This window comes from Bubalus bubalis, chromosome 18 (assembly GCF_019923935.1).
Source record: "Bubalus bubalis isolate 160015118507 breed Murrah chromosome 18, NDDB_SH_1, whole genome shotgun sequence".
NCBI classification, from domain to species: Eukaryota; Metazoa; Chordata; class Mammalia; order Artiodactyla; family Bovidae; genus Bubalus; species Bubalus bubalis.
The window spans coordinates 35,633,779-35,655,748 of record NC_059174.1 but is presented as its reverse complement, the minus strand read 5'-3'; the positions used below and the strand labels follow the sequence as shown (position 1 = coordinate 35,655,748).

The window sequence follows — 21,970 nt, the reverse complement described above, 5'->3', positions numbered from 1 at the left end:
TTCTTGAGATTCTTGGGGATATTTGAATCTGGGGCAGATGGTTAGATGATATTGTAAATTTTCTTTGCTGTGATAATGGTTCAAAATGAGAGCACCCTTACTCTTGGACAATGCAGGCTGAAGTATTTAGTGGTGAAATGTCTGTAATATACTTTCAAGTGGCTCACAAAGCAACCATTCGTACAGATAGAGCCAACAAGATAGTATTGGTTATAAAATGAGGGTATTCGGATGTTTGCGGTACTTTCTCTCAACTTTTATGTATTTTTAATGTTTTTAATAATTAAAAGTTCTGGGGGTGGGAATTAACAAAATTAACTGAAAATGTATTCAGAACTGACCGATATTCAGCTAGTTTTCACTGACACAGATGGTCCAAATATTGAAAGAGCCCCCTTTCAGTTGGTGAAGAGCCTCTGCCCTGAGCCTCCTGGGGGTTGCCCCCATCCCCAGGTAGTGGGCTGCCCCTATCCTCCAGCTGATGCTCAGGACCCTGGCACCTGCTTGACTACCAAACTGCAGGCGTTCCCTTTGATCAAAGGGTCCGTGCTGCATGGGTCATCATTAAACATTTCAAAACATCACTTCTGCATCATCTCGACTACTGGCCATTCATCACGGACCATGCTCTCCTTGGGGTTCCAGAATCTCTCCTCCTGACCAACCCTGTCCATACGACTTGCTTCCCGGGAATGCGAATGGGAGAGCCCTGTGGCACAGAGGTTAAAGGGTATGATGGACCACAGTGTAAGTCCCAGCCCTGCCACCTCTCAGATACATAACCCTGTGGCCACTTTAATTTGCCAAAACTCAGTTTACCTCACTGCAAAAAAGAACTCACTAACAGTCAGTTATTCTCTAATGCTGGTTTTGAAAATCAGATGTTTTTCTCAGCATGAATGATAGGGAACAATTTGAGCATAACTCAAAGTTTCAAATTTGTTCATGTTGTGTGATTTTGTCTGAGAGAAGCACTAGGTGAACGTGGAAAAGTATACTCAGCGCAAGTGTAGGAATGAACAAAACACGAATCTCTCAGTTCCTAGCGTGGTATGTGCCACACCCATTCCATCTGGGGTTACAACTTTCCACTTCCTTCCAGACTATCCACCTTCCACAGTAACTCACAGGCTACAGCCCTTCAGAGTTACTCCCATAAGCAAACTGTTTTTCAAGTATCACAACGAAGTTTCTGAGTGTCATGCCCCTAGCCATTTATTTCCCCATAAACCTTGGTTTTTATTGGGCAGTTCTGCAAAGTGTGGTGATTAGGAAGGCCTCCGTCACCTTACCGCAGAGCTGACTGGGGTTTCTACCTCCCAGAGCCTGGTGAGGTGTATACAGACTTACACAGGCAGAGGTTAGCCCAGTGCTGGGCATGCTGTAAGCACTTAGTCAACGCTGGTCTCTTGCTCTGAATGCAGACAAGAGCCTGGTGTATAAAACGTGCTCAGTAAACCTTTCCTTGAAAGGTCTGTGGCTCACTAATTTTAGTGGATTAATTAAAGAGGCTTATCCTTCTCTCCCAAGAGGTTGGGAGGGGCAGCAGTTGTCAAACTGCAAATTTGAGCTGGGGCTTCAAAGAGCTGATGGAGCCCTGACCTTCACAACTGGCCCAAGGATAAGAGTTGTGACTGTGTGTCTCTTTTGTGCAAAGAGTCCAGGACTGTTGACCACAGGGCTATACAGGGCCAATTTTGAGACAAGGAGCCTAGACTCTGAGTACTTAATTCAGGGCCCTGGTAGAGTATTAAGTGGTTAAGAGCCCAGGTGAGAGGTCATATGACCTGAGTTCAATCTGAATTTTACCCTTATCAACTATGCCACCTCAGACCCTAATTCAGGGCCCCGATAGAGTATTAAGTGGTTAAGAGCCCAGGTGAGAGGTCATATGACCTGAGTTCAATCTGAATTTTACCCTTATCAACTATGCCACCTCAGACCCGTAAGGTCACCTCCTGCCTCCCACTCTCCCCAAGTACAGCAGAGAGATTGATGGTTCCTATTTCCTAAAGGGGTGAGAGGTCAAGTCCTTAGCATAGTGACAGACCCAGCAGGAAAGTTCAATGCACACTAGCTACTACTTTAGAACTAGGGGAAAAAAAAAATTAGAGGCTACCAGAAACAGAGTTGGCGCAGGAAACTGTACGAATGAACAAGCAGCAAGGGGAGGTCTGATTTGGCTGGAATTGAAAAGGCAGGACACTGTGGGCAGGAACTCATTTCTACCAGCCATCCAACCCTAAATCCCTTCTGACATGGAGCCCACACTCAGCTAAGCCATGTTCACTGAACAAACTTAATGGTTTGGTCTCCAGATGGTAATTTCCAAAAGAAACAGAGAGCCTCCTCCAGCTGAGGGCAAAGGTTCCCTAATTAGCCAGAAGGATGCATCAGCCGCATGGACTGGTTCGCGGCACTTCATCTAGGTGGAAACTGATGCAGAGACATTCCTCTGCCCTTCAGAAGAGAGAGCCCAGACCAGAGACAAGCTTTGGCCTCCTCCTGCCCCTCCAGTGTCGTCGGTCACCTGTGACCCCATCGTGTGCACCAGGCCCTCGCCTCTTCCAGCTCACACTGAGCCCTCTGGCCTCAGAAGCTTGGTCCTTGGGGCTTCCTTTTCTGGGGATTCTCTTCCTACAGTTCTTTTCACAGGGTCCTCCTTCCCGACATTACAAACCACGCACACTTCCCTGTGGCCACTTGCCTGCCCCACTCAGCTACAGAGGACCCCTCCACACCCAGTTTCTCCCTTCCCCATTTTTCCACTTTATTGCTCCATAGATAGATGAAAATCGGCTATGGAAACCCACTCCCTGAAATCCTATTTATTTACATGCTAATGTCTACTTAGACACTAGAACTGAACTTCCTAAAGGCAGAGGCCTGGTGTGTCCCCTCTGCAGTAGCTGTGTACCTGGACCAGTACCTGGCACACACAGGCCCTGAATACACATGGACTGACTGAGGTGGGTGTGGAGATAGTTATTTACCCATAAATAGTAGAGGGCTGGGTTCTATGCATGGGGTGGTGGGGGGAGAGGGGATAAAAAGAGACCCAAGCCCTGACCTCAAGCCCCATGGGAAGGATGCGGTGAGAAGGGGCCTAGCCAGGAGTGATGTCAGGGGAAGCAGGCCCTTTGTAGAGGAGGTGGCAGAGGCAGTGCTGCCCTGGGGCATACACCTGGTGGTGGCAGGCAAGGCTCTCAGGCCAGCAGGTGGGAAGCTCGACCATCTAGGCCAGAGAAAGGGCTGGACCACTCTGCTCCCAAGAGCCTTTCCACCTCTGAAACTGTGATTCTTGGGCAGAGGTAAAGAAAACCAAATAGTGATGAAGATAGGACATGGAACTGATTGGGAGGAAAGGTCTCCAAGATGGACTATTACCTAAAAAAGCCAGGTGCACAAAAGACTCCTGACAGGAACCCAGAAGCAGCCAACAGCTGTTCAGTAGGTACAGCATAGCAAGATCATGGTTTGGAATCACCCACAGGTACACACATCTCTGTCTACAAAACACTTACATAGGCCTTTATCTGTAGTTACTGATAGAGATCATATCTGTAGTAAATACAGAAATGAGAGATATATAAGACCTACTATGTGGACTTCCCTGGTAGCTCAGTCAGTAAAGAAGCTGCCTGCAATGCAGGAGACCCAGGTTCGATCCCTGGGTCAGGAATCCCCTGGAGAAGGAAATGGCAACCCAATCCCAGTATTCTTGCCTGAAAAATCCCACAGACAGAGGAGCCTGGCGGGCTAGTCCATGGAGTTGCAAGAGTCAGAAACGACCAAGTGACTAAAGCACCACCACCACTAAGCGTGTGGTAGTATTCTGAGCCTTAGAAGTACAACAAAGGATAAAACAGACTAAGTCTCAGGACCTCCCTGGTGGGCCAGTGGCTAAGACTTTGCACTCCCAATGCAGGGGGCCTGGGTCCGATCCCTGGCTGGGGAATTAGATCCCACATGCCACAACTGTAAGTTAGAATGCTGCAACTGAAAGATCTTGTGTGCCACAGGAAGACCGGATGCAGCCTAATTAATTAATTAAAAAAAAAAAAAAACACCGGATTAAGTCTCATCTTTAAGGGACTTACATACTAAGAAAAGGAGACCAGGAAATGATGGACAATATTTAAGTTGAACAGTAACCAAGACCACAAGGGAAAACACACACACAGGGAAAGGCGGCACAGCGATAGGATATGACGTGCACTATTACACAAGACGGGCTCTGGTGAGGGTGAACCTGGAACAGAGACCTGAATGACCTGAATGAAGTAGGAAGAGAGCCCCAGGGTTACCTGGGGGAAGGAGGGGTGTCCCAGACTCAGGAAACAGTAGGCACCGTGGCTGGAGGCAGCAGAGTGCTGGGGAATGATACCCTTAGTAAAGTCTCCACCATTACATATTACTGCTTTAATAGGCATTTATATGATATCACCACCTACAAGGTCGAGTAACAGAAACTTTCTCCAAAATGTTTCCTGCAGTGTTATCTAGGTAGTGATGCTATGTACACTTTTTCCCTTCTTAGCTATCTACATTGTCTAATGTTTCCCCACAGCAAATGCATACTAGTTGTATAATGAAGACAACCACAATATAAGAGGTACAGGGAAGATAAGGGAATAAGAGGTACTGCCAGGATTTCAGGCAGGCTCAAGGTCTTTGGAACAGCCAGATTCCCAGCTAAAGCACTGATTTGTGCTTAATGCACAGAAACCCAATCATGCAACTAATCTTATTTTGCTCTGTTTTGACTGGTAGCAAGCTCAGAGTCAAATTAGTGGTCTGGTTTTAGCTGGGATAGAGGCTCTGTGGCAAGCATCTAGCTACTCAACTCTCCTCACTTTCATCTTTATTTTTCCTTAATCCATTTCTGATTCCTATCTGAGACACATGCATTATATACCTAGGTACCTGTCCCACATCTTTATGATTCTTCATTGGAATGAGGTGAGAATGAACAAAGTAAAGAAAGAGACCAACACAGGCCAGAGGTTCTTAAAGAAGTCTTGAAAGGTAATTAATTCCCTGACAGCCCAGTAGTTAGGGCTGAGCTTTCACTGCCAAGGGCTGGGATTCAATTCCTATTCAGGGAATTAAGATCCTGCAAGGGGACTTCCCTAGTGGCCCGAAGGCTTAGACTTTGTGCTCCCAATGTAGGGGGCCTGGGTTCGATTCCTGGTCACGGAACTAGATCCCACATGCCTCAACTAAAGATCCAGCATGTGCAACTAAGACCCAAAACAGCCAAATAAATATTAAAAAAAAAAAAGATCCTGCAAGCCTTGGCATGGTCAAAAAATTAAAAAATGATAATAAAATGATTCTTCTAAAGCAGAAAAAGTAGTCTTGAAAAAGGAATTGTTTCAGGAAGATTTAGCACCGTGGGAAAGAGAACCCCCCTTCTCTAGGGGATCCTAACTTGACCATCATTGACCATTGCCTAAAATGGAAAAGAGATGATCCAGTTCACCAGCTTCTCTCATGAAGAGGATAAGACTTTCTTGAAAAGTGAAAGTCACTCAGTCGTGTCCGACTCTTTGTGATCCTATGGATTATGCAGTCCATGGAATTCTCCAGGCCAGAATCCTGGAGTCGGTAACCTATCCCTTCTCCAGTGGATCTTCCCGACCCAGGAATTGAACCAGGGTGTCCTGCATTGCAGGTGGATTCTTTACCAGCTGAGACTTAAGGCCTTCTAAGTAGCAGATCTCTGTGTCTCGGTGGACCCCAAGCTAAATGAACCTCACTGAGCCTCATTTCCTCATCCACAAATGGAGTCTAGAACCTACTACTCCCTCAAGAGTGGTGGGGAGAATTATATAATGCTCTGTAAAGGTTCAGGGCACTGCTCAGAAAATAGTAAGAGCTCTATCAATTCTAATAATAAAAATATTATATTTTACAATTATCAATAATAGTAAAAATCAATACTATTTCTGACTGCCCAGTGAATGCCTGACACTCTGTAGTCCCATTTTGTAGATCATCAGTCTGCTCATCCACCAAATGGGAATAATTATAATAGGGTTGATATGAAAAATACATAATACCAAGTTTGTATCAAGAACTGAAGGGTTCTTTATAATATCCTTTAATTATGTGATTCAGACATTGAGGTAGATTAGCTGAGAAAAGGCACAGGATATAAGGAAAAACCAGATCCAATTACAACAGGGGACTTTCCCATGAGAGAAAAATCAATCTTTAAAAAGTGTTCAATATCTAAAAGTCATGACATGTCCAGAAATATTGGGCTGGTCAAAAAGTTCATTCCGTAAAATCTCACTTATTAAAAAAAGAAAGACAGAAAAGGAAATGAATCACATGTTTTAGGGAAAGCCTGTTCAATAGTAAGCAAAGGCAACCCAATAGTCCTGGGGTTCATGATCAATTGCGCTCTCCAAAATAAAAATATCTGAAACATCTTACATAGTCTCCGGATCTGTTATCAAATTCCACACGTATTAATCATAAACCACTCCTTCCTCCCCCCACCAAAAAAATAGAAAAGCAAACTTACTCCCTGTCCACAGTAAGGAAAGTCCCTAAAACTATTTTTTGGCCCGACCTAAACCTGAAACTTCAGCTGCCTTATCTCCGTGTGGATCTGTTTTCTGCTCCACTTGAGTTTCATGCAGGCTTTGCCAGGATAGCAGCAGGGCTTGTGAGGCATTTTAATATTGGGCTGGGTGACTCATAAATTAAGGAGCTGTGTTTGTAGGCTCATAAGTGACACCTTGATCCAAAACTATGTAAGTTAACTTGTCAAGTCATCCAGCAGCCTGAGCTATCCGGGCTGCCCTCCCTGCTCCCGCAGCCTGGATGGCTAAGATCTTGGATAAAGCAGATGCCCAGTGACTATCCGAATGGAAGAATGAATATGGTTGGATGGCAGGATGGCTGGATGAACAGATGATAAGGAGGGAGGAGCCCCTTGGCCATCCAAGCTCTCCTCTCCAAATACACTGAAATTCTTCCTCCAACGTTTTTGCTGTTTGTCAGACGTCTTACATATTTTGTTCCTATTTGCTTCTCCAAGAACACTTGGGGAGTTTGTAGCCCTCAACCTTAACTTCCCTTCACCCCTGCCTCAATGGACCTGGAACTGGTTCCCACTCCAGATTGATTATTCCACAGACAGCCAAGGCTTGACCACCTATTTTGGGGAAACTTGAGTGCCTCAGAATATGATAAAAGCTATGGATCCTCTGAGCCAAAAACTGCATGCACACACACTCATCTTGTCTACAGCTTTGGGTAGGTTCATAGACCCTGGTCCCTTCACCACCACCACCAAGAATCATTTGGAGAGTGTTTTAAAGGGGGAAAAAAAAATCCCCTCAAGTCCTCTTAGCCCTCTTGACTCCATCTCTGGAGGGAAGGACCCACTGAGTCTATACCTCTAAGTCTTCCTACAGAGCCTGACTCTAGTCCAGGTCTAAAGTGCCATCCTGGGACCTCTAAAGCAAGCACAGAGTGGAGCTTATTTAAAAATGCAGATTCCTAGATCCCACCCAGATTTATAAACTGACAACTCTGAGGGGGTGAGACCCAGCAGCCTGTATTTTTAATTAGTTCCACAGGTGGTTCTGAAGCAGGTAAAGACTGAGACCTGTTTCCCAGAATAAAGGGTTTAACACTTTCAGGCTGAAAGCCTGTAAACAATTGTTAATTAATGCATCAGCATTTCAAACGGCAGAGCCTGGGTGACCACATTCCAAGGAGTGGGGAAGGGGAGCGAGAGACACCTGCCTTGAATGACCACATCAGCCCACCCCTCCCCCGCCCACCTATTCCCAGTCCCCCTGAGCCCCTCCCACACAGACACCCACAACCCTCTTCCAGTTCCGTCTGCCCTCCTCCATTTCCCTCACCCTCCCAGCCACTTCCTCAACTGCCCAGACACCCCAAGTAATGCCCGCTGTTCCTTCTCTCACCCCCACCTCTGAGTTGTACAATGGAAGGGGCCTGGGACCCACAGCAAAATTACAGGTGCAACCCCCCCCATCAAGACTCCTCTCCCACCCACCCTGCTCACTCAGGCTTTCCAGGTGTGTACAACCACCTTCTGACACTCTACTTACTGTTTGTTGTCCCTCCTCCTTCACTTCTAGAATGGACAATCTGCACAGTGGGCGGATTTTTCACCTGTGACCTGTGTCTTCCCAAGGCCTGGTCTGAATGCCCAGCACAGGGCAGGCACAGCAGATTGCAAACTTGAGTTGAAGTTTTGGGTCCAGTCCCTGGCTGATGCTAAGCAAACACTCAAAAAAGCAGTAGCGATCAGATCACCCTAACTTCCCTTCCATGTAAAAAGCAGGAATTGAACACTTTCAATTGAGCTGCTTTTAACAACTGATTTATCTTTAGGAAGCAAACAGCCACGGAGAGAGGATGAAACTTTTTAAAATTCCATTATTGTTTAAAAGGATGACCACAGGGATTGCATCTAAGCTCAGCTGAAAGTGGGGTTTTTTAGTTTGTTTTTCAGAAGAGGAAGATCAAAATCCAATGGAAAAGATCAGAGACCTAGGAATCTGGCTTCCTCATCCACATTATAATTCACTACCCCATCCCCAGGGACCCTACACCCTCATTCTCCACAGCAAATGGGCCCCTCAGAGGACTACTTATTGTCAACTACATTCTAGGCGCCATGCTGAGGACACGTCTCAAGGCACACAGCCTGGTGGGTGGGGAGGAAGGAGAACCCAGGGGATCTGAACCTGAGAAGGTGTTGGGGAGACAGGGGCATGTCCTGACTCACGCCTTGAGAGCAGAAGATCAGGGATGGCTTCCTGGAGGAAGTAACCACTGAGCTGGCCCTGAGAGAGGAGTTACTCGGGCAGGGAGCATAGGAAAAGTGTGCCGGTAGAGGCGTGGAGAATCCAGATACCCTGGGGAAGGACCCATGGGCCCCATCAATGAGAACCCCGGGAGAGGCCCCAGGCCTCCTCGGAGCTCACCTCCAGAGCCTGGGCGGTCAGAGGGCAATGTCCAAGCTACAACCACCAGCCTAGTCCTCCCTAAGGACTATCCCAGGGCCCAGAATAGAGCTTGGGGGGGGCGGGGGGTGGGGCACGGCAGTGAGAAGACAGAGCTGGCAGGATATGGGGACTGGATCTGGACTGCAGTGGAGAGACACAAGGCCCCCTCCCATCACCCCTGCCCCGATCCCTGGAATCCTCATTCGCAGGGCTCTGGACTCTCCTGCTCTGCCCCAGGCCTCCACTTGCCACTCCCAGGGTCTGGAACACACTTACCCACATATCCTGATCCTTCACGTCTCTAGATCTTTGCTCAAAGCACCCCTTCCATGAGGCTCTTCTCAGACCACCCACCACTTCTCAGCAACCGCTCACTCATTCTTAAACACCCTAAACATTTCACATATTTATTATGTCTCTTGCCTGTTCCCATCAATGCACTAGAATATAAACTCCACACAGAAAGAGATTCCTATGTTTCTGGTTCTCTGCTGTACCCTCAGTCCTAGATCAGTGCTTAGCACATAAGAACTACCATTATTTATTCAACGAATGAATGAACGACATGAATGAATGAATAGAACTGGTGTGCCATTTGAATGAATGATGAACAGGTGTTGTCATTTGTTGAGAAGGGAAGCAAAGTTGGGGACAGTAGTGGATTTCGGATAAGCATTTGGAGTGGCTGAGGGACAGACAGGTAGACCATGCTGGCCTGAGGGCCACACGGATGGTGGGGCTCATTTCTGGTTATCTGAGGCCACTCTAGATGGCCTCAGAGGAGCCTGGGACTGAGTCAGTCCAGTGGCCCCAGGGCAGACAGAGGGAGGAGAACCTGCTGCTCCTGTTCCCCGGGTTCACCCAGCCTGCCCAGGTCTCTGCCCACAGGGCCCCACCCAGGCAGCCAGCAGCAGCCTTGTGATATAGTCCTTTTATGGCCTTTGTCAGCCAGAGGCCAGGCCAGAAAAGCCATGGGGAACAGGGTGGTCCTGATAGCCCCCGACCCTCCTGGTGGGGCTCCAGGACAGGAAGCTCAGTTTTACCTTGGCTACCTGAGTCATCACCCAAACATCCCCTGTGTCATATTCCTGGCCCCCAGAGTCTGCATGAGAGGTCCCTCCCCTCCACCTAGGCTAAAGGCACCCCCCCTCCCTTGGCCAACAACAGACATCCCACTGCCTCCTCCCCCCTCGCCTTCCTGCTCACATGCCACCCAACACCCCAGACCCGCCTCCCCCTGCAGAAGCTCCGCCAGCTGCTCCAGCCCACACAGGTCTTCCCCTACCTGAGTTGTGAATGCACCCATTGTCTGATAACTTGGCATCTCAGCATTTTGATGCTCTTCACCTCATTTCCACAGCTCTCTCTCATTGCCTGCCTCCAAACCCCCAGGGACAGGAGAAACTTTGTGACTAACACAGAGCACACAGTAGGCACTCAAACACTGTACTGAGGGGACTTGGTTGGCTTCTGTGATCTAAAAACACCTTCCTGAGGTTAGAATGAGAGGAAAAAACTCCATACACTGATGGTCACATCTTACATTGCCATTTGCAGAAAACTTCAGTTTTTTAAAAACCCACAAATACAGGCACATATGTCCTGTAAGTGATTAGAAAAATGTCTGGGAGGATGCACGCCAAATCGCTAATGTCAGCCACTTGAGAAGGGGCGGGGGGCGGTGTTTGAATTTTCTCTTACAGATTATTTAGGTTTTCCTTGAATGGTTTAAGCTTTACAGTGGAGAATTTAAAACATATTCCAAAGTAGAGAAAATAGAATAATGAGCCCCATGTATTGAGTGCCCAGCACCAACAACTAACTGCACGGTGGTCTTACTACATCCACACTCCATCTCAGACCCCTTATCTTTCCAACCATAAATAATACATCCCTGGTTATCTCCAAGGGATCAAGAACTATAGATAGACAACTAGCCCTTGAACAGGCACTGGGTCAAGAGTGTCTTAGATCTGGGGAGGTCAGGAAGCCAAGTGACAAGGCGATGCAGCTCTCCTCATCCTCAGTTCTTCTATCTGGCTCCTTCGCGCTTTACATTTTTTTTTTTTTTAACCCCCTTGACACAAGTCTAAAGTGGAAACATCTAATAATAAAAACTCAGTAGTTAAAAGAGTGTTTGCTGTGTGCCAGGCACTGAAAGCACTTTATGTCCGTTAACTCATTGAATCTTCATAGCAGCCCTGTGAGGTGGGAACTACAATTTTATCCCCTTTTTACAGGAGAGGGAACTGAGGCACAAAAAGGTTAAGTAACTTGCCAAGGACACAAGGCAAGAGTTGAATTAGGATTTGAACCCAGGCAAATCTGTTTCTCATTCCACCCTCCCCAATTCATCTTCACTCTCGGAGGCTCAGGGAGGCTGACTCCTTCATTTCACAGGTTAAGAGAGAAATAAATGCTGAAGATGAAAGCCACAACCTTGATATCAAATCTCTGTTGAAACTAAGAGTCAAGCCTCACACCTGCTAAGTGATGTAAGTTTTCTAAGCTGAACAGCCTCCCCAGGTATTTAATTCCCAAAGTCTTAAGTACTCCCATGGCTTAGGCGAGAAGATTAGCAGAGGGGAGATAAAAGAAAAGAAAAGAAACCATAACTGAATTCCAAAGTCCAAAGAAAAATCAGCACAATTTACACAGAAGTTTCAAAACCAAAGACTCTGAGAAGCTCTGAAATATCCATCTGCAAGGCACAAATGAGCATTTCTTTAGAAAGGCAGACTTGAGAAGGCAAAAGGTACAGGAAGCACACCCACAAATTCTCATTTCTCTATAAAGTTTAGTCATGATGACAAGCCCAGGAGGTGGGGTGGGAATGAAATCAACCACATGACCCTCCCCAGCAGCTGCTGAACCCAGTCATTCCCGCAAGGCCGCAGGCTCCTTGTTAAGAATGCAGAGATCTAGGGCCAGTATCTCCCAGGATTTATGAGTAAGAGCCAGCACCAAGAGTACCTGTGACCATGAGAGGTGATGTCAGGGAGTTGATTCAATCTCTGATACAATAACCTCACCGGGAGAGGCCTCTCAATGGCCGTGATTCAGGGCCCTGCCCCAGCTGTCAATAGGGCTCAGGTTCTTAGACCAAGCTGACTCAAGGGGTGACGTTCTCTATGGAAAAGCCACAGCTTTTCCACAAACAAGTTGGTCAACTCATTCCCTTTTCAAAGACTCCCACACAGTTGTCATGAAGAATTTGTGGGGGAGGAAGTCTGCTGTCTGAAAAACCTCGTATGAAACCAGGCTTCATTCTAACTGTCAGGTCCTGGGACCCTGGTAGACATGTGACCCTCCCCTGGCCCCCTCTGCCACGAGGAAGAAACTATGTGGAGCCGCAATCCTCTCGGGCCACACACCAACATGGGAAGGGGGTTGGGTAGCATGGAAGAACTGGATCCTGGTTTTTGTGACAATTAGTTCTCAGGATTATTCTTTTAGAAAAATGCCTGCCCGGAGTATGGTCATTACCTGGCACCAATGTGGCCTTAAAGAATGTGGGGAGGGACTTTCCTTGTGGTCCAGTGATTGATTCCCCGTTTCCACTGCAAGGGGTGAGGGTTTTATTCAGGGAACTAAGTTCTCTCAAAGCAGAGACATTACTTTGCCAACAAAGGTTTGTCTAGTCAAGGCTATGGTTTTTTCAGTGGTCATGTATGGATGTGAGAGTTGGACTGTGAAGAAGGCTGAGCGCCGAAGAATTGATGCTTTTGAACTGTGGTGTTGGAGAAGACACTGGAGAGTCCCTTGGACTGCAAGGAGATGAGCCCTGGGATTTCTTTGGAAGGAATGATGCTAAAGCTGAAACTCCAGTACTTTGGCCACCTCATGCAAAGAGTTGACTCATTGGAAAAGACTCTGATGCTGGGAGGGATTGGGGGCAGGAGGAGAAGGGGACGACAGAGGATGAGATGGCTGGGTGGCATCACTGACTCGATGGACGTGAGTCTGAGTGAACTCTGGGAGTTGGTGATGGACAGGGAGGCCTGGCGTGCTGCGATTCATGGGGTCGCAAAGAGTCGGACACGACTGAGCGACTGATCTGATCTGAAGTTCTCTCATGCTGCCCAGCCAAAAGAAAAAGAAAGAATGTGGAAAGTCCCGCTTACTCAAGAAACAGCCCAATTCTAATTACATATTCAGCGTCTCACTTCTTCAGGTCTTTACACTAATGTCTTTCTTCTTAGTGAAGACCTCCCTCAAATCCCCCCACCCCAGCACACCCAATTCTTATCACCCTTCCTGCAGTATTTTCTTTCCCTTCCATAGATCAAGATCCAACTGCCTCCCCCAGTCTCCTCCAATGAGAAGGGAAGGAAATCCAGGAGGACAGGGATTGTCTTTTGTCCTCTGCGAGATCCCCAAGAACAGGACACAACTGAGCAACTGAACAACAAGATCCCCAATGTGTAGCACAGTGCTAGGTAAGTGTCCAGCGTGAACTTGTTCCATGGACAAAGGAATGCCTCAGTCATCCCAAGGGATGTTGCTCCGAGTCATTCAGAGCAGAAACTATCCATCGCTTTCACTTGGCTGCTCACAGACCGTCTGCTTAGTTGGCTTTTTCTGCTGTGAAGAGTGTGGACTTTGGAGTCCAATAGCCACTGAACAAGCAGCCAGGCTCTCCCACTTCTGGTCTGTGTGAACTGCAGCCGCTCAGGGTCTGTCACTTACCACTGGCTTTGTGAGGTGTAAGGGAGACACAGCATTGGGGAAGAGCACATACTACCCGTACAGTGTTATGATAACAAGTTTTATGTCATAAGAAGAAAGGATTATTGTCTTTGAGTTTTTTCCATCTTCCAGTTCTCTACCAGCTCCCTCCAGGCTCCTGTGCATTGCCAAGAACTGGAAGAACGGAAACTGAGTCTTGAAGAATTAATGGGCCTGAAGGATACCTGGGAAGGTGTTGGGTGTATCTGGAAGCCCTGCTCAAGGAAGGTGTCACTCAGACAATAGGAAGCCAAACAGATGGCTCTGGCGGGCTCAGATCTCTTGTTTAGATTTTGATCAGGTGCTTCTTTACACCAAGAAGTGTGGGGAAGAAATGGCTCATCTGACCTTTCCACTCTAGTCTGCAAGCTGTTTTGTGACAAGACAAAGAGGTAAGGTTACACCAGGGATGTGCAGGGCTCAGAGAAACTGGGGAGTGCCAAGTGGAGACACAGGCCCTGAGAACATCCTCTTCTCCTCATGTCCCTTCTGTGACTGATACTGAGAAAATTTCCTCTTTTCTTTAAAATAAAAAGCACAATAATACCTGAAACTAATATATGTCAATTGTATCTCAATTTGTTTGGAAAAAGGCACCACAGTGGAATAACTTCTAAAAGCAAAAGATATGTACAGACCTATATGTACACTCTGAAACCTCATTCATTCATTCAACAAATAGTTACTGACACCAAATATGTGTCAGGAACAATTCCAGGGGCAATACCAATACAGCTTGTGAACTCAACAAGACAAAAAGCCCCTGGCTTCAGGGAGCTCTTGTTCTAATGGGAGGAGACTGACGGTAGACAGGAGAAATAAGTGAAATATTCGTTAGATGGTGAAAAGCAATACAGAGGAAAATGAAGCAAAGAAGGGGGAAAGGGTTACCGCCTCAAACACAGGGTTCAAGAAAGGCCTCATGGAGAGGGTTACATTTCAGCAGAGACTTGAAGACATAAAGGAGTGAGCCATGCAGTTGGCAGGGGGAAACGACTGTTGATGATAGACAGTGCAAAGGCCCTGAGGCATAAGTGTGCCTGATGTGTTCTAAATACAGTTAGGGCAAGAGGTAAGGGGTAGGGCGGGGCGGGGGGGTAAGGGAGGCAGATTGTGGAAGGCTTGTAAGTTTGAGAAAAGACTGGTTTTCACCCTGTGTAAAATGGGAAACTATTGGCAGATATTGAATAGGAGTGATGGTCTCTAACTGAAATTTTAAAAGCCATCACTCTGACTGCTGAGTGGAGAAAAGATTGTGTTGGGGGAAAAAAAGAGAGATAAGACTGTGTTGTGGGAGGGGCAGAGGAAGCAGGGAAACCAGAGGGGAGGCTGTTGCAACATTGATGTGAAGACGCTGGGGGAAAAAAAAAGTCTTTTGGGAAAACTCTCCTGGGAACAGAGGAGGTGCATCGGTGTGTCTGAGTGCCAAACCACAGAAACAGGTGTTCCTCTTAGCCTTCAACTTGCCCAGGTATCGTAAATCTGAAGGGCTTTCGGCCTGTTACATGCTCCTCTAATTACAAAGCCCACTAATGATTATCTAGACCTTGGCCAATTATCCCACAGGATCCTGGGCTGGCCACCATTTATGGTTTTCCTCAGGGGGAACAGGTTCAACTCTTCAGGTGGGTCCCAGGTGGTCCCAGCAGTGACACCTGAGCTCACAGGGACCCAGGCACGTGTTCCCTCTTCCTGGTGTGGACAGATCCACACCCAGACCTCTGCCTGGCTCTCACACCTTGAGTTGGTCCCAGGTTAGAACATGAGTTTGTTTAGGACACTTTCCCTCCCAACCCGCCTGGAATGCCAGTATAATTGCACTTTCAGAGACCCAGAAAGTCGAAAAGACAGAAAGGGAAAAAAAGTGCTGTTCACCTAGCATTTTTCTGAATGAAAGTCAAAAGGGACAGAGGCTGAAAATGGCTCAGAGGTGAAAGACAAAAGAGGTCCTCAAAAAAACAGGCTGAATTCTAGCATCACAACTAAAAGTAGTGAAATGCAAAAGGTGTGAACACCTGTTTTTCAAAGGGGAGAAGGAATTCGCCTCAAAAAGGTGAATTAGCAGGCTTCCCTGGTGGTCCAGTGGTTAAGAGTCCCTCTTGCCATGCAGGTTCGAAACTACTAGAACCGTGAAACTACTAGAAAACTACTAGTTTCTACTAGTGAACTACTAGAAAGCTGAAGCTACCAGAACCCATGCACCTAGAGCCCAAGCTCAACAAGAGCAGTCACCGCAAGAAGCCTGAGCACCACAACGAAAAGCAGCCACCACTTTCTGAAACTAGAGAAACCCCGCACACAGCAGCACAGACCCAGGGCAATCAAAAAAAAAAAAAAAAAACGCTTTTTTTTTTTAAGGTGAGTCAGTTTCACTGGAGATGCAGTGTGGCGACAGGGCGGTCGAGGGGCGTGGGAAAGGGCACAGGTTTCAGAAGATAAAAGTCCATCCCTGCCACTACCTGGCTGGGTGAGCCGACAAGCTGTCCAACTTCTGAGTCAAGGAGATAACAACACTTCCTGCCTTGGGCCACCGGGAGGATTAGCTCAGCTGTCGGGTCTGTGAGGACCCCACTTTTGCAGGTCCCGCTCCTAATACTGGTTAGAAACAAATACTTGTATTTTTATTTGTTGGCCGCCTCCAGATAAATACCCTCAGCACAGCCCTTCCATCACGTTCTCCTCCAGTGTGTGGGGTCCCTGTAACATCTCTGCACCTACTGACACGGGATTAAGGGAAAAGGAGCACTGCCCTATACAAATTCCCATTTATACTGGTGCCTGCTGTTCTTTCAGACTCCAGACCTGAAATTCCCAAACGCCTCCAAGATGATGCCACTTCTGGGTCTTTAGAAACTAACTCTCTCCTAACCAAGACTTAATTTTCCTTCTCCAACTTGCTGCTCTTTCCTCTCTCTTCCCAGCAAAGGACCACCATCTCATTCACCAAGATCCAGGGGTATAACTGACTGCTGCTCCAATCCTCTGAATATTTTCCCACACCTACAACTTTCTCCAGTAAATGGAAATAGCCACTGGTTGGGGGCGGGGAGTCTCAGAGAATTTCTGGAATCTCCCTGAAGACCCCCAGCACTGGGTGCACAATGGGGAGAGGTTGGTGTACTGGCTACTTCCCAGCGCTCCGCCATCTCCATCCCATGGGCTCTACACATCACCCTTAGAGGTCTCCTTCACTGGCATGGCGGAAAGATCCTTCTGGATCAAGGGTGCCCTTGGATCCCTGGACAACAGATGCCCACACCCTGGCTGCCACTGGGTATTTACTCATCAAACATTCGGGATCAAGCCACTGGAGTCGTCTGGGGTGATGAATCAGGTAGACTTTTGGGGAGCTTTTTAAAATGCCCTGTCAGAACTGCCCCTTTCAGAGACTGTAGCTCAGTGAACCTGCAGGGGATTTTTGAGGTAATCTGATGCTTAGCCAGGGTCTCAGGGGCTGAGGCACAGCATTTTTTGAAACTGAGGAAAAGACAGGCATCCTTAAGCCACGTGTACTATGAAATATGTTTCAAAACCAAGCAAAGGCTTCCAGGTTCAAGGTTATCCTCATTTTCTGGCCCCTGCCCTGACCCAGTTGTTCCTTGCCCACTGACCCCTCCCACCCCAATTCTGAACAACATTTATGGGCAGGTCCACAGGCAAGCCCACCCCAGCCTCCCCTCCCACCTCCCAGTACACTGCACAGCGGCAAGCAAGAAAATACTGCAACATTTCCTTTCCTAGCAAAGGGCACTTTGGTCTAGTCACTGTTTGCTGTTGGCAGAGCAGTGTTTGCTTTAACACAGAAACAGGGAGAGTGAGGAAACTGGTTTGGCTGGTTTGCTGCGTGGGAGAGCACACAGGGAAACGTTTGAACCAAAGCTAAAACGAGGGAGAGTCTCAAACAGAAGGCACCAAATACTCTAGGGCTTTAATGTGTCACCTTCATTGGGCACCTGATACACAAGATGACACGCGAACTATTACGCCCATTTAACAGAAAGGGAATCTAAGGTTTAGAAAGTCCTGGGCCAACGTCTCTCAGCTGGCAAGGAATTCCTGATTCCATTGAAGGCAGTCTGACTCAAGAACCTTCTGAATCTTCTTGGGCCTTGAGAGGTGGGGGAGTGGAGGATTGAGGGTGATATGAGGAAGGAAAGGGAAGAGGAAATACAACAGAAAGAGGGGGCTTAAAACACTCCCAACAGTAACAAGCAAAAGCTGAAGTATATAAAAGGAAAACTTCAATCAGTAACAGAGAAAAAGAGAGAGGGGGGAGGGAGAAGAAGAGAGACACCACAATTTTTTTTTTAAATGGACCAAAGACCAAAAAAAAATTTTTTTTTAATGTCTAATAACTGCCCTTCCATTTCCAGAATCAGGTTTGAGGTCTGCCCTCTGTGCCCTCGCTGGCTTTCAGAGGGAAGCACTCAGTACCCTATATCCGTAGACACACTTATCACTATACCCCAGCCTCAAGAGCCACTGGCTGGGCATGAAGCCCTCACAAGCATCTTTTAGAAAGTTCTAACAGACCCCACTCTCCCTGACAATTACAATCAATATCAGAGGCTAGCCCCAGGCCACAGTTTGAGATGAGAAAAATCAACCAAGGGGTGAGAGGTAGTGAATATTCATTCATTCATTTGTTCAAAAGAATGAATGCATACTCTGTCCTTAAGAAATATGAGCCATTTAATGACTCTTCCCTGTTTCCTTACATCCTTCTCACTTTATGTTCAACCCACATCAGCTTTACTCATGACTGTAATCCCAGATCCAGCCCGATGCTGACACTCAATCTGCACTCAACTCACATTTGTTGACCAGAGAATCCAAGTGAAGAAACAAATATGCAAATGTAATCCTCACAACAATTCTGTTTAAGTATTATTGCCCTCCCGCCCCCCAGTTTTACAGATGAGGAAACAGGCTCATTAGAAGTAACATGATTTCCCCAAGGTCACACAGCTAGACCAGTCAAAGCTGTGGTTTTTCCAGTAGTCATGTATGGATGTGAGAGTTGAAGAAGGCTGAGTGCTGAAGAATTGATGCTTTTGAATTGTGGTGTTGGAGAAGACTCTTGAAGAGTCCCTTGGACTAAAAGGAGATCCAACCCAGTCCATCCTAAAGGAAATCAGTCCTGAATATTCATTGGAAGGACTGATGCTAAAGCTGAAACTCCAATACTTTGGCCACTTGATGCAAAGAACTCACTCACTGGAAAAGACCCTGATGCTGGGAAAGATTGAAGGCAGAAGGGGACAACAGAGGATGAGATGGTTGGATGGCATCACCCACTCGGCAGGAGTTTGAGCAAGCTCCAGGAGTTGGTGATGGACAGGGAAGCCTGGTGTGCTACAGTCTATGGGGTTGCAAAGAGTTAGACACGACTGAGCAACTGAACTGAACACAGCTAGTAGCAGAAATTCAAGTCTCGTCTTTCAACTTAGCCCCAGCCCAAGCGCCTCCTTGAAAGCCTACAGCCCTGAATGGAGATGGGGGTGGAGGCAGAGTGGAAACCCAGGAAGTCTGATTGTGATAGTTGCCTCTAAGGGATTTTTGGGTTTTGGCAGCTTCTGGGAGATGTGAGAGCTGATTATTTCAGCGTCTGGCATATCTGAGGCTGGAAGGAGCATTCCAGAAAAAGGTTCACCCAATAAAACGCCCCAAAAAGCAAACAGGGATTTTCCTAGCAGAGGGGAAAGGCAGTCTAGTGGCCAGTAGAGAAGCACCAGTCTTCCTTAGGTGGCCTTCCTCAGGTCTTTTCTGCCACTTCTCATGAGACACAAAGGCAAGGGCAGGATGATGGTCCATTAATCTCCTCCCCCAGGGTCTAGGCACCAATCCTTGTCACAAAGCCAGTAAGGGGAAGTGACGTCTAGGAGTTTGAGGGTCAGGGAAGTGGGGATCTTATGATGTAAGGTAACCCCAAGCAGGCTTCCATATTTGTTTTTTAAAGCCTGGTTTAATTAGGGGGCCTGCATACTGTTTCCATCACCTTTCAGCACATCTTTTAGAAGGAGGGGGAAATGGGTGTATTTAACCCGCACAGGTGGGTGCCTGTGAGCAAGGGCCATCCATCAAGCAGTCAGAGCTCAAATGCAAAATATAAGCCTTGTTTGCCTAAAGCCAGGTGGTGAAGGAAGCAAAGAAACCATCAGTTTGAAAGCCTGCCTGTTTTTTTTTTTTTTTTTTTTAACACCACCCCTCAATCAACTCAAAGCTGAGTGCACTGGGATAATACTCCTGAGACCCGAAACTAACGCCTGGGTTTCACAAACAAGTTTGTATTTAAAGAAAAAAGAAAGGAAACTGATCAGAAACTCTGAAGACCAATTTACAGTTGTGCTTTTGGTGTTTTTTGTTTGTTTGTTTGAACATTCTCCATTCTAAAACCTGGAGAGAAACCAAACTAATAAATACAAAGCTGAGTGAGATGGTGGGGTTCAGCCATTTCACAGGGCACAGGACCCAGAAAACTACACCTCAAGACCCCCTGAATTTGGTCAAAACCCTATTTCTGACATTCTTCAGCCACCTGTAGACATAACATCACAGTCTCCTCGTTCTCACACTCCCATGCAGCAAATTTCCCACGAGGCCAATGTTTAAACCTGGCACTAATAATATCCCAAGCCTCCATCTTCCTGGACTGTCCAAAGGGAATGAGGCTGCCTCCCTAAATCCTGGTTGCCTTTTTAAAATCACAAAGCCAGTTCCCTGAAGTTGCATGTTTTTACCAGAAGGGCACTTTCATCCTGGGGCAAGTCCACAATGGGTTGGAAAGAGAACTTATGGTCCAAAAAGGCCAAAAAAATTAAATGTCAGGAAATTTGTTGAGTGGGGCTAGGTGTGTGTGTGCTCATTTATGTCTGACTCTTTGGACTATAGCCCACCAGGCTCCTCTGTCCATGGGATTTTTCAGGCAAGAATACTGGAGCAGGTTGCCATTTTCCCCTCCAGATGATCTTCCCCACCCAGGGATTGAACTCAGGTCCCCTACATTGACACATGGATTCCTTACTACTGAGCCACCAGGTGTATAGACATAAAGGGAACTGGAGCCAACATCATGAGCACCAGGATTCCAGAGGCTGTTTCTCCCATCAACACCACCAGCTACAGGCTCCTTCCACCTCCCACTGGGTCTGGTCCACCTCCATCACCACCAGCCCCTGTCAGGGTCCAGGCCTTTCACCACCTCTGCTCTCCAGGGCACACAGGGAGGAGGACTTCACAATGCACACGAGTTCCCCAAATACACTTTCTTTTTTGTTTTTGAGATTGAGAGGAGGAAGGAATGGGAGAAAGGCCAGCTGTTGATCCCTGAGCAGAGTATGGAATTGCCTTATGAGGCAATTCCAGTTTCCTCATCTCAAAACATAAATAACAATGGTGCCCACTGTCATAAGATTCAATGAGTTGAAATATGTGATACATCTGCCCCAGAGTCAGGTTCAAAAGTGAATAGGTGTGGCTATTAATAATAATAAAATAATAATATTTGTATTATTATCATGTAATAATATTATCATGTAAAAATAACAATATCATGTCAGATATAAGGACTTGGTGGTGGGGGTGGGGGATAAAAACTAGACTAGCCCACCTTTGGTGTTACCAGATGTCTTGGTGAAAGAAAACAAAGTGACCAATACTTGTGTCGCAACACCTCACACACAGATGTACACACAGTTTCTAAACTTTGCCCTGAATTCAAGGTTCAGTCAACTTTGCCTCCTCCCAGAAGCCAGTCTTTACTCCCCACTGATACCCATCCCCGGCCACCCACACTGTCACCTAAGTGCCCATAGACCACAGTGTCCCCTAAGCAGGTCCTGGGACATTTTGGGACATTTCTCATCAACCTGCTGGAATGGGAAATACCAAGGGCAAGGGTGGGGATTCCTTTAAGTCCTCAATCACTCCTGGGGTCCAGCAGGGCCCAGCAGAACATCAATCTGAGATGGGCCAAGTAATGGGGGACCCACTGCAAAATCAAGCAGACAACACTTCATTTTTTTCCTTTTTGACCCAATAGAAAGCTCCACACAACACAGACTGGCCTCAGAAAAACAAATATGTTTAATCAGTCAAGCTGCAGTTTGTCTGTTTAAAAAAAAAAAAAGTCGCCTACTGTTGGAACAACTTCCAAAATTCAAAAAAAAAAAATTTATAGCATGATTGCTGCATTTTTCACATGGCCAAAGACTGGAAGAATAAACAGTGAACTCCCTTAG

The 21,970-nt window shown here is 46.9% G+C and overlaps 1 protein-coding gene across 1 annotated transcript in view; it reads right to left on the bottom strand.

Annotated features, from left to right (window-relative positions):
• CDH1 (cadherin 1) overlaps nt 1–21,970 on the bottom strand; it is a 73,860-nt gene that overhangs the window by 49,802 nt on the left and 2,088 nt on the right. The window lies entirely within an intron of this gene.